The sequence below is a fragment of the Triticum urartu genome, chromosome 1A (genome assembly GCF_056163025.1).
Source record: "Triticum urartu cultivar PI428250 chromosome 1A, HENAU_Tu73, whole genome shotgun sequence".
In the NCBI taxonomy this organism is placed as follows: domain Eukaryota; kingdom Viridiplantae; phylum Streptophyta; class Magnoliopsida; order Poales; family Poaceae; genus Triticum; species Triticum urartu.
In genome coordinates, this window is record NC_141873.1 from 129,060,773 (window position 1) to 129,072,735 (window position 11,963).

The following is an 11,963-nucleotide window of genomic DNA, read 5'->3' on the forward strand; positions in this document are numbered from 1 at the left end:
TGATCTCCATCATCTTGATCTTTATCAACGTGTCGTCACATTGTTGTCTCTCCAACTATTGCTTTTGCAACTATTGCTATCGTATATCAATAAAGTAAAGCAATTATATGGCACTTGCATCTAATGCAATAAAGAGATAGCCATAAGGTTCCTACCAGTTGCCGATAACTTTAACAAAACATGATCATCTTATACAACAATTTATATCTCATCACGTCTTGGCCATATCACATCACAACATGCCCTACAAAAACAAGTTAGACGTCCTCTATTTTGTTGTTGCATGTTTTACGTGGCTGCTATGGGCTTCTAGAAAGAATTGTTCTTATGTACGCATCAAAACAACAACGTAGTATAGTGATTTCTTTTTGATCTTCAGAAAGAACCCTATTCATTGAAACCGATTGAACTAAAGTTGGAGAAGCAGACACCCACTAGCCACATGTGAGCGAAGCACGTCGGTAGAACCAGTCTCGTGTAAGCATACGCGTAATGTCGGTCTGAGCCACTTCATCCAACAATACCGTTGAATCAAGAATCAACTAGTGACAGCAAGCAATATGTATATACTCACGCCCACAACGCCTTTGTGTTCTACTCATGCATATAACATCTACGCATAGACCTGGCTCGGATGCCACTATTGGGGAACGCAATAATTTCAAAAAAATTCCTACGCACATGCAAGATCTATCTAGGTGATGCATAGAAACAAGAGGGATGAGTGTTGTCTACGTACCCTTGTAGACCGAAAGCGAAAGCGTTATGACAAAGCGGTTGATGTAGTCGTACGTCTTCACGATCCGACTGATCCTAGCACCGAAGGTACGACACCTCCGCGATCTGCACACGTTCAGCTCAGTGATGTCCCACGAACTCTAGATCCAGCTGAGGTCGAGTAAGAGTTTCGTCAACTGACGGTAATGATGAAGTTACCGACGCAGGGCTTCGCCTAAGCACTACAACGATATGACCGAGGTGGAAATCTGTGGAGGGGGGCACCACACATGGCTAAACAATCAACTTGTGTGTTCTAGGGTGCCCCCTGTCCCTGTATATAAAGGAGCAAGGGAGGGGCCGGCCGGCCCTATAGGGGCGCGCCCCAAGTAGGATTCCTACTATGAATAGGAATCCTATTACTAGTAGGTTTCCAACAAGGAAGAGAGCGGGAAGGAAGGAGAGGGAGCAGGAAAGGGGGGCGCCGCCCCCCTTCCCTAGTCCAATTCGGACCCAAGGGGGAGGGGGAGCGCGGCCTGCCCAAGCCTCCCCCCTCTCTCTCCAGTAAGGCTCATGAGGCCCATTAGTTCTCCCGGGGGTTCCGGTAACCCTGCGGCACTCGGGTTCTATCCGAAACATCTCTGGAACATTTCCAGTGTCCGAATATAGTCGTCCAATATATCAATCTTTATGTCTCGACCATTTTAAGACTCCTCGTCATGTCCGTGATCACATCTAGGACTCTGAACTATCTTCGGTACATCAAAACACATAAACTCGTAATACCGATCGTCATCGAACGTTAAGCGTGCGGACCCTATGGGTTCGAGAACTATGTAGACATGACCGAGACACTTCTTCGGTCAATAACCAATAGCGGAACCTAGATGTGCTCACATTGGCTCCTACATATTCTATGAAGATCTTTTTTGGTCAAACCGCATAACAACATACGTTGTTCGCTTTGTCATCGGTATATTACTTGCCCGAGATTCGATCGTCTCGGTATCTCAATACCTAGTTCAATCTTGTTACCGGCAAGTCTCTTTACTCATTCTGTAATGCAACATCCCGTACCTAACTCGTTAGTCACATTGCTTGCAAGGCTTATAGTGATGTGCATTTCTGAGAGGGCCCAAAGATACCTCTCCGACAATCGGAGTGACAAATCCTAATCTCGATCTATGCTAACTCAACAAACACCATCGGAGACACCTGTAGAGCATATTTATAATCACCCAGTTACGTTGTGACATTTGATAGCACACTAAGTGTTCCTCCATTATTCGGGAGTTGCATAATCTCATAGTCATAGGAACATGTATAAGTTATGGAGAAAGCAATAGCAATAAACTAAACGATCATAGTGCTATGCTAACGGATGGGTCGATTCAATCACATCATTCTCTAATGATGTGATCCCATTCATTGAATGACAACTCTTGTCCATGGCTAGGAAACTTAACCATCTTTGATTAACGAGTTAGTCAAGTAGAGGCATACTAGTGACACTTTGTTTGTCTATGTATTCACACATGTACTAAGTTTTCGGTTAATACAATTCTAGCATGAATACTTTTATCATGATATAAAGAAATATAAATAACAACTTTATTATTGCCTCTAGGGCATATTTCCTTCAAAGACGAGTCAAATAGTAGCTGACTTAACAACGGGACTGAAGGTATCTTCATAATCAATTCCAAATCTCTATTTAAATCTGTTGGCAACTAATCTAGCCTTATACCTGTATATGCTCCCATCAGACTATCTTTTTATCTTGTACACCCATTTTACAATCAATAATATTGTCTCCATGTTTTGGTGGTACCAAGTGCCAAGTCTTATTTTTCATAAGTAAATTATATTCATTGTCCATAGCTTCCTTCCAATCCTTATTAGCAAGGGCATCATGCAAACGAATTGGTTCACCGGTAGTGGTAAGAAAAGCACGTTTGATTTTTTTTATACCTTATCATACCATCACTGTACTGTTTGTCCTTGACAATACTTGACCGAAACCGTGTATGTCGGAGAGAAGGTGCAGGAGGTACAGGAACAACCGCTATCGACGGAGGCACACTCGATCCTGGTAAAGCAGAATCCGCCACAGAAGATCCAGTTAGCTCCCAATCCGTTGTGAGGAGCAGGCCAGCTGGCTCCCGATCCAATGCAAGGCCAGGCACACACCCACGGTCGGCCACTGTTTGGGTGCACGCGGACATGGCGGTAGGTGACTCGCCCCTCCCGCACCTGTGTTGGCAGGCGTCTCAGCGCACAGAGACGTGGCGCGAGGCAACGCGGCTAGACCGGTGGGCTCCACCCAATCGGCCCTGTCGGCCAACCGGCCGCGTGTGGCCACGCGCACAAGGAAATCCTCCTGGGATCGAGCGCCGCCAGAGACAGCAGGATGGGTGCGCGAATCCGCCTAGGATCACATGCTGTCAGCCGGATCAACAGGGGATTCCATGCCCATCTTGTTTCACGTAAAATGACAGCCTGAATTAGCACATATATCAACAGAATCACAATTTCCTTTGGATGTTTGTACATGACCAGGTTCAGTTAATTCACCCCTGTGATCAGGAAGTGTGATAGAGTCTGGTAGGAGGGCTAGTTCGGCACAAAGCAAAGCTCCCGCATTGGGATGAAGTTTGGCAAAAGGAAAAAGTGTCTCATAAAAAACGACATCGCGAGAAATATAGATGCGTGCAGTTGCAATCTCGACACACTTATAACCTTTTTGAAGATTACAATAGCCAAGAAAGACACATTGAGTGGATCTAAACTCAAGTTTATGGTGATTGTATGGACGCAAGTTGGGATAACAAGAACAACCAAATTTTTTGAGATAGTTGTACTCGGGTTTTTGATGATATAATCGCTCTAATGGAGTAGAATTGCCGATGACTTTGCTAGGAAGACACTTGATAATATATGTGGTTGTGATAAAGGCTTTGATATGTCTCCAACGTATCTACCTTTTCTCACACTTTTCCTCTTATTTTGGACTCTAATTTGCACGATTTGAATGAAACTAACCCGGACTGACGCTGTTTTCAGCAGAACTACCATGGTGTTGTTTTTGTGCAGAAAAAAAATTTCTCGGAATGGAACGAAACTTTTTGAGGAATTTTTACATCAATAAAGAGTATTTCTGGAGCCAAGACCCGCCGGAGAGGGGCGCCTGGGTGGGCACAACCCACCAGCGCGCGACCCCCTCTCCTGGCGTGCCCAGGTGGGTTGTACCCACCTGGTGGCCCTGCTGACGACGCCCCTGATACTATAAAATCACATATTTCCAGAAAAAAATCAGGAAGAAAGAATTATCGCGATCCACGACATGGAGCTGCCGCCAAGCCCTGTTCTTCCTCGGGAGGGCATATCTGGAGTCCATTTGGGGCTTCGGACAGAGGGATCTTCGATCTTCGTCATCACAAACCTATCTCCATCGCCAATTCCATGATGCTCCCCATCGGGAGTGAGTAGTTCCTTCGTAGGATCGCTGGTCGGTGAGGAGTTGGATGATATTCATCATGTAATCGAGTTAGATTTGTTAGGGCCTGATCCCTAGTGTCCAGTATGTTCTTAGATTGATGTTGCTATAACTTTGCCATGCTTAATGCTTGTCACTTTGGGCCCGGGTGGCATGATTTTAGATCTAAACCATTTATGAATTCATCATTATATCCATGTTTTAGATCCGATCTTGCAAGTGATAGTCACCTACTACGGTTATGATCCGACAACCCCTGAGTGACAACAACCGGGCCCACCCCCGGTGATGACCCAAGTTTGAGGAGTTCATGTATTCACTATGTGTTAATGCTTTGTTCCGGTTCTCTATTAAAAGGAGGCCTTAATATCCCTGAGTTTCCAATATGGACCCCGCTGCCACGGGAGGGTAGGATAAAAGATGTCATGCAAGTTCTTTTAATAAAGCGTGTATGACTATTTACGGAATACATGCCTACATTATATCGGTGAACTGGAGCTAGTACCGTATCGCCCTAGGTTATAACTATCTCATGATGAATATCATCCAACTATTGGGGAACATAGTAATTTCAAAATTTTCCTACGCACACGCACGATCATGGTGATGCATAGCAATGAGAGGGAAGAGTGTCGTCCATGTACCCTCGTAGACCGTTAAGAGGAAGCATTATGACAACGCGATTGATGTAGTCGTACGTCTTCACGATCGACCGATCCTCAGTACCGAACGTACGACACCTCCGCGTTCAGCACACATTCAGCTCAGTGACGTCCCACGAACTCACGATCTAGTAGAGCTCGAAGGAGAGTTTTTTCAGCACGATGGCGTGGTGACGATGTTGATGAAGCTACCGCCGCAGGGCTTCGCCTAGGCACCGCTACGGTATGACCGAGGTAGATTATGGTGGAGGGGGGCACCGCACACGGCTGGGAGAGATCAATGATCAACCTGTGTGTTCTAGGGTGCCCCCTGCCCCCATATATAAAGGAGCAAGGGGGAGGCCGGCCGGCCCTATAGGGCGCTCCAGGAGGAGGAGTCCACCTCCTAGTAGGAGTAGCACTCCCCTCTTTCCTACTCCTACTAGGAGGGAGAATGGAAGGGGGAGAAGGAGAAGGAAAGGGGGCGCCGCCCCCCTTCCTAGCCCAGTTCGGACCAGAGGGGGAGGGGGCGCGTGGCCTGCCCTGGCCGGCCCGTCTCTCTCTCTCCACTAGGGCCCAATAAGGCCCATTAACCCCCCGGGGGGTTCCGGTAAACCCTTCGGCACTCCGGTCAAATCCCGATTTCACCCGAAACTCTTTCGATGTCCAAATGTAGGCTTCCAATATATCAATCTTTATGTCTCGACAATTTCGAGACTCCTCGTCATGTCCGTGATCATATCCGGGACTCCGAACTACCTTCGATATATCAAAACATATAAACTCATAATACCGATCGTCACAGAACTTTAAGCGTGCGGACCCTACGGGTTCGAGAACTATGTAGACATGACCGAGACACGTCTCTGATCAATAACCAATAGCGGAACCTAGATGCTCATATTGGTTCCTACATATTCTACAAAGATCTTTATCGGTCAAACCGCATAACAACATACGTTGTTCCCTTTGTCATCGGTATGTTACTTGCCTGAGATTCGATCGTCGGTATCTCAATACCTAGCTCAATCTCGTTACCGGCAAGTCTCTTTACTCGTTCTGCAATGCATCATCCCGCAACTAGCTCATTAGTTGCATTGCTTGCAAGGCTTATAGTGATTCACATTACCGAGAGGGCTCAGAGATAACTCTCCTACAATAGGAGTGAAAAATCCTATTCTTGATCTATGCCAAATGAACAAGTACCATCGAAGAAACATGTAGAGCACCTTTATAATCACCCAGTTATGTTGTGACGTTTGGTAGCACACAAAGTGTTACTCCGGTAATCGGGAGTTGCATAATCTCATAGTCATAGGAACATGCATAAGTCATGAAGAAAGCAATAGCAGTAACTAAAATGATCAAGTGCTAAGCTAACAAAATGGGTCAAGTCAATCACATCATTCTCTAATGATGTGATCTCGTTAATCAAATGACAACTCATGTCTATGGTAAGGAAACATAACCATCATTGATTCAACGAGCTAGTCAAGTAGAGGCATACTAGTGACAATCTGTTTGTCTATGTATTCACACATGTATTGTGTTTCCGGTTAATACAATTCTAGCATGAATAATAAACATTTATCATGATATGAGGAAATAAATAATAAATTTATTATTGCCTTGCTACCTCTTTTAGCACTGCGTTGGTTTTCCCCGAAGAGGAAGGGATGATGCAGCAAAGTAGCGTAAGTATTTCCCTCAGTTTTTGAGAACCAAGGTATCAATCCAGTAGGAGGCTACATGCAAGTCCCTCGTACCTGCACAAACAAATAAATCCTCGCAACTAACGCAAATAGGGGTTGTCAATCCTTATAGGGCCACTTACGAGAGTGAGATCTGATAGATATGATAAAGATAATATTTTTGGTATTTTTATGGTAAAGATGCAAAGTAAAATAAAGGCAAAGTAAATACCAAAGTAAATAACTAAGTAGTAGGAGATTGATATGATAAAGATAGACTCGGGGGCCATAGGTTTCACTAGTGGCTTCTCTTGAGATCATAAGTATTCTACGGTGGGTGAACAAATTACTGTTGAGCAATTGCCAGAATTGAGCATACTTATGAGAATATCTAGGTATGATCATGTATATAGGCATCACGTCCGAGACATGTAGACCGACTCCTGCTTGCATCTACTACTATTACTCCACTCATCGACCGCTATCCAGCATGCATCTAGAGTATTAAGTAAAAATAGAGTAACGCCTTAAGCAAGATGACATGATGTAGAGGGATAGACTCATGAATATGAAGAAAACCCCATCTTGTTATCCTCGATGGCAACAATACAATACGTGCCTTGTTTCCCTTACTATCACCGGGAAAGGACACCGCAAAATTGAACCCAAAGCTAAGCACTTCTCCCATTGCAAGAAAGATCAATCTAGTAGGCCAAACCAAACTGATAATTCGAAGAGACTTGCAAAGATAACCAATGATACATAAAAGAATTCAGAGAAGATTCAAATATTATTCATAGATAGACTTGATCATAAACCCACAATTCATCTGTCTCAACAAACACAATGCAAAAAGAAGATTACATCGAATAGATCTCCACAAGAGAGGGGGAGAACATTGTATTGAGATCCAAAAAGAGAGAAGAAGCCATCTAGCTACTAACTATGGACCTGTAGGTCTAAAGTAAACAACTCACACTTCATCGGAGAGGCTATGGTGTTGATGTAGAAGCCCTCCGTGAACGATGCCCCGTCCGGCGGAGCTCCGGAACAGGCCCCAAGATGGGATCTCATGGATACAGAAAGTTACGGCGGAGGAAATAGGTTTTGGCTGCGTATCTGATCGTTTGGGGGTACATGGATATATATAGGAGGAAGAAGTACGTCGGTGGAGCAAAAGGGGGCCCATGAGGGTGGAGGGCGCGCCTGGGGGGGGGGGCAGGCAATATAGCATGAAGCAATAAAAAATTATAGATACGTTGGAGACGTATCATGCCTCTAGGGCATATTTCCTTCAGTCTCCCACTTGCACTAGAGTCAATAATCTAGATTACACAGTAATGATTCTAACACCCATGGAGTCTTGGTGCTGATCATGTTTTCCTCATGGAAGAGGCTTAGTCAACGGGTCTGCAACATTCAGATCCATATGTATCTTGCATATCTCTATGTCTTCCACCTGGACTTGATCCCAGATGGAATTGAAGCGTCTCTTGATGTGCTTGGTTCTCTTGTGAAATCTGGATTCCTTTGCCAAGGCAATTGCACCAGTATTGTCACAAACGATTTTCATTGGACCCGGTGCACTAGGTATGACTCCTAGATCGGATATGAACTCCTTCATCCAGACTCCTTCATTTGTGGCTTCCGAAGCAACTATGTACTCCGCTTCACACGTAGATCCTGCCATGACGCTTTGTTTAGAACTACTCCAACGGATAGCTCCATCGTTCAATACAAACACGTATCCGGTTTGTGATTTAGAATCGTCCAGATTAGTGTCAAAGCTTGCATCAACGTAACCATTTACAACGAGCTCTTTGTCACCTCCATAAACGAGAAACATATCCTTAGTCTTTTTCAGGTATTTCAGGATGTTCTTGACCGCTGTCCAGTGATCCACTCCTAGATTACTTTGGTACCTCCCTGCTAAACTAATAGCAAGGCACACATCAGGTCTAGTACATAGCATTGCATACATGATAGAGCCTATGGCTGAAGCATAGGGAACACTTTTCATTTTATCTCTATCTTATGCAGTGGTCGGGCATTGAGTCTTACTCAACTTCACACCTTGTAACACAGGCAAGAACCCTTTCTTTGCTTGATCCATTTTGAACTTTTTCAAAACTTTATCAAGGTATGTGCTTTGTGAAAGTCCAATTAAGCGTCTTGATTTATCTCTATAGATCTTGATGCCCAATATATAAGCAGCTTCTCCAAGGTCTTTCATTGAAAAACTCTTATTCAAGTATCCTTTTATGCTATCCAGAAATTCTATGTCATTTCCAATCAGCAATATGTCATCCACATATAATATTAGAAATGCTACAGAGCTCCCACTCACTTTCTTGTAAATACAAGCTTCTCCGAAAGTCTATATAAAACCATATGCTTTGATCACACTATCAAAACGTTTATTCAAACTCCGAGAGGCTTGCACCAGTCCATAAATGGATCACTGGAGCTTGCACACTTTGTTAGCTCCCTTTGGATCGACAAAACCTTCTGGTTGCATCATATACAACTCTTCTTCCAGAAATCCATTCAGGAATGCAGTTTTGACATCCTTTTGCCAAATTTCATAATCATAAAATGCGGCAATTGCCAACATGATTCTGACAGACTTAAGCATCACTACGGGTGAGAAAGTCTCATCGTAGTCAACTCCTTGAACTTGTCGAAAACCTTTCGCAACAAGTCGAGCTTTGTAGACAGTAACATTACAACAACGCCAGTCTTATTCTTGAAGATCCATTTATTCTCGATGGCTTGCCGATCATCAGGCAAGTCAACCAAATTCCATACTTTGTTCTCATACATGGATCCCATCTCAGATTTCATGGCCTCAAGCCATTTTGTGGAATCTGGGCTCACCATTGCTTCTTCATAGTTCGTAGGTTCATCATGGTCAAGTAACATGACTTCCAGTACAGGATTACCGTACCACTCTGGTGCGGATCTTACTCTGGTTGACCTATGAGGTTCGGTAGTAACTTGATCTAAAGTTTCATGATCATCATCATTTGCTTCCTCACTAATTGGTGTAGGTGTCACAGGAACCAGTTTCTGTGATGAACTACTTTCCAATAAGGGAGCAGGTACAGTTACCTCATCATGTTCTACTTTCCTCCCACTCACTTATTTCGAGAGAAACTCCTTCTCTAGAAAGGATCCATTCTTAGCAACGAATGTATTGCCTTCAGATCTGTGATAGAAGGTGTACCCAACAGTCTCCTTTGGGTATCCTATGAAGACACATTTCTCCGATTTGGGTTCAAGCTTATCAGGTTGATGCTTTTTCACATAAGCATCGCAGCCCCAAACTTTAAGAAACGACAACTTTGGTTTCTTGCCAAACCACAATTCATAAGGCGTCGTCTCAACGGATTTCGATGGTGCCCTATTTAACGTGAATGCAACCGTCTCTAAAGCATAACCCCAAAATGATAGCGGTAAATCAGTAAGAGACATCATAGATCGCACCATATCTAGTAAAGTACGATTACGATGTTCGGATACACCATGACACTATGGTGTTCCGGGTGGCGTGAGTTGCAAAACTATTCCGCATTGTTTCAAATGTATACCAAACTCATAACTCAGATATTCTCCTTCACGATCAGATCGTAGAAACTTTATTTTCTTGTTACTATGATTTTCCACTTCACTCTGAAATTCTTTGAACTTTTCAAATGTTTTAGACTTATGTTTCATTAAGTAGATATACCCATATCTGCTCAAATCATCTGTGAAGGTGAGAAAATAACGATACCTGCCGTGAGCCTCAATATTCATCGGACCACATACATCAGTATGTATGATTTCCAATAAATCTGTTGCTCGCTCCATTGTTCCGGAGAACGGCGCTTTAGTCATCTTGCCCATGAGGCATGGTTCGCAAGTACCAAGTGATTCCAGAAGTCCATCAGTATGGAGTTTCTTCATGCGCTTTACATCAATATGACCCAAACGACAATGCTACAAATAAGTTGCACTATCATTATCAACTCTGCATCTTTTGGCTTCAATATTATGAATATGTGTACCATTACTATTGAGATTCAACACAAATAGACCACTCTTCAAGGGTGCATGACCATAAAAGATATTACTCCTATAAATAGAACAACCATTATTCTCGGATTTAAATGAATAACCGTCTCGCATCAAACAAGATCCAGATATAATGTTCATGCTTAACGCTGGCACCAAAAAACAATTATTCAGGTCTAAAACTAATCCCGAAGGTAGATGTAGAGGTAGCATGCCGACGGAGATCACATCGACTTTGGAACCATTTGCCACGCGCATCGTCACCTCGTCCTTAGCCTGTCTTCGCTTAATTTGTAGTCCATGTTTCGAGTTGCAAATATTAGCAACAGGACCAGTATCAAATACCCAGGTGCTACTGCGAGCTCTAGTAAGGTACACATCAATAACATGTATATCACATATACCTTTGTTCACCTTGCCATCCTTCTTATCCGCCAAATACTTGGGGCAGTTTCGCTTCCAGTGACCAGTCTGTTTGCAGTAGAAGCACTCAGTCTCAGGCTTAGGTCCAGACTTGGGTTTCTTCTCCTGAGCAACAACTTGTTTGCCGTTCTTCAAGAAGTTCCCTTTCTTCTTCCCTTTAACCTTTTTCTTGAAACCGGTGGTCTTGTTGACCATCAACACTTGAAACTCCTTCTTGATTTCTACCTCCGCAGCTTTTAGCATTGCGAAGAGCTCGGGAATCGTTTTATCCATCCCTTGCATTCTACAATTCATCACGAAGCTCTTGTAGCTTGGTGGCAGTGATTGAAGAACTCTGTCAATGACACTATCAACAGGAAGATTAACTCCCAGTTGAGTCAAGTGGTTATGGTACCCAGACATTCTGAGTATATGTTCACTGACAGAACTAATCTCCTCCATCTTACAGTTGTAGAACTTATTGGAGACTTCATATCTCTCAATCTGAGCATTTGCTTGAAATATTAACTTCAACTCCTGGAACATCTCATATGCTCCATGATGTTCAAAACATCGTTGAAGTCCCGGTTCTAAGCCATAAAGCATGGTACACAGAACTAACGAGTAGTCATCAGCTTTACTCTACCAGACGTTCTTAACATCATCAACAGCGTCTGCAGCAGGCCTGGCACCTAGCGGTTCTTCCAGATGTAATTCTTCTGTGCAGCAATGAGGATAATCATCAAGTTACGGACCCAGTCCATGTAATTGCTACCGTCATCTTTCAACTTTGCTTTCTCAAGGAACGCATTAAAATTCAACGGAACAACAGCACGGGCCATATATCTACAATAACATAGACAAGCAAAATAATATCAGGTACTAAGTTCATGATAAATTTAATTTCAATTAATCATATTACTTAAGAACTCCCACTTAGATGGACATCCCTCTAATCAT